Source organism: Orbicella franksi, chromosome 1 (assembly GCF_964199315.1).
Source record: "Orbicella franksi chromosome 1, jaOrbFran1.1, whole genome shotgun sequence".
In the NCBI taxonomy this organism is placed as follows: Eukaryota; Metazoa; Cnidaria; class Anthozoa; order Scleractinia; family Merulinidae; genus Orbicella; species Orbicella franksi.
Genome location: NC_138145.1, coordinates 29,342,440 through 29,344,272, shown reverse-complemented (window position 1 = coordinate 29,344,272; position 1,833 = coordinate 29,342,440). Strand labels below are relative to the sequence as shown.

At 40.2% G+C, this 1,833-nt stretch overlaps 1 long non-coding RNA gene across 1 annotated transcript in view; it reads left to right on the top strand.

The window, feature by feature from the left end:
• The first annotated feature begins 1,280 nt into the window (after positions 1 to 1,280).
• The window catches only part of LOC145501681 (uncharacterized), a 12,444-nt gene continuing 11,891 nt past the window's right edge, over positions 1,281 to 1,833 (top strand). Inside the window, exon 1 of the long non-coding RNA XR_014051257.1 lies at positions 1,281 to 1,833. This exon is cut by the window's right edge and continues 187 nt beyond it. This is a non-coding gene — a long non-coding RNA (uncharacterized LOC145501681).

The following is a 1,833-nucleotide window of genomic DNA, read 5'->3' as shown; positions in this document are numbered from 1 at the left end:
TCCTGTAACACATCTTCAGTACAGTGGTATCAGAAAATAAAGATTTTACAACCAAAACATGATTTCTGTGCAATTTTTTGGGCAAAAGTTATGACTACAACCTGAGTTCGGAGTGTTGTCGTTCCAATGTAGGGTAGTTTACTCATCCCGCAGGTTACCTGAGAGTTTGATTGAGAGGAAAGTGCTTTTTTTATCCAAGAATGCTCTCTGACCCAATCAAAACCCGAAGCTCTTAGGTGTCCCATTGGGTTATCACGCTTACAATTCTTTCAATCACACTCACTCAATCGGTTCTTGCCCAGTGGCACACAAGGTCTCATTTCGCTAAAACTGTAATTATTGAATTCATTACCCAAAAATAAAATAAAAGCTTTGAAAATATGACACAAGCGCAAGATAGTATACTATAAATGATTCTGACCTTATGGGTCCACCATAAGAACGGCCTCCATCTGTATCTGTATCAGTTCATTACCTTTCCAGGATTAAAGCAATCAAAACGTTTTTGAAAACTCAACACCAAACAGAAAATTACCTTGCCAACTGCAGGACCAGGCTGGGAATATTATAAACGAATTGCTCTCACTCTTGAATTTATTGTGAGTGGTTTAATTAAGTAATTCATGCAAGATTACATGATGTGTATATCGCATAAAATTCTCACTATGGCACCTCTTATTACTGCCAGACTATCAACGTCATTGAGATACAATTATAAAACTAATACAAACAATGAGAAGTTTTACAACAAGAAATAACTACCGCTCCCACTTTGGGTTGTGAAAACCTTCGGGGGTTACTCAACCAAACAACTGATTCCACGCCAACTTTTCAAGCGGTTAATCGTGCGTCTCCTCACTCTCCTGTGGTGTAAAACGACACATAGTATCACAATATGCTTTCAGTTTCAGTCGACGCATGAGAGCAGATACACTCTTTCTTTTCTAATAAGAATATCGAGTCTGAAATTTCTAAAATTTTAAGAATATTCTAAGAATAAACCCGAGGCTGAGATTTTGGAAAGAACATAATTTTGTGTGTTAAAAATATTTAGATACAATACAATTATATGTTTTTGACTCTTTCTTTCTCTAAACGGCAAAGCTCTCCAGAAAGCAACAAAAAAGCAGTAGCCATATGTTGGATGCTAATAACATTTCTGCAAGAAGTTATATGCGTGATATCCCGTCAGGCGGCTGTTTTCAAAATCACTTCAACACCGTGATCCAGACACCATATACGTTCGAAAACAGAAATGTCATACGCTATAATCTAAGAATATTGACAAGAATATTTTCGGGTTAGAGAGTTCACGGGCTGAACTAACCTGGTGGTCAAACGACTTGGTTCCTTTTATACGATGGTTTTCAATTTCTTGGTTATTTTTCTTCAGTTATCTTGGGCGTCTGAAGATGCCAACTTACAAAACGGATTTTATTCTAGACTAAAAGGACGAATTTGCCTCAAGCAGGACTCCGTGGATTGTCCTGTCCGAACCCATGCCTTTTTTTTAGGCTGCGTTACCAGCGTTCCCTAACAAAGAGCTTCATCGAGTTTTTGCTCTCGCTCCAATTTACGCGCGGCCACTAGAATGCGGAAAAGCCCTTCGAACGGGAACGCTTGCTTCGCAAGCGTGCTTCCAATCCGCCTCCGCCCCCACGACTGGGCTAATGCGAGATGCACGAACAACGTGATCCCGTTTGAGTTCCCGCGCAAAGCCGTCTTTTCCGCGAACTTTTCCGTGACGTTCGCTTCAATGGCCAAAAGAAACTGGGTACGAAAGAGAATCCAACATGGCGGTTGAAACGGATTTTGACACCAACAGCAAGGACA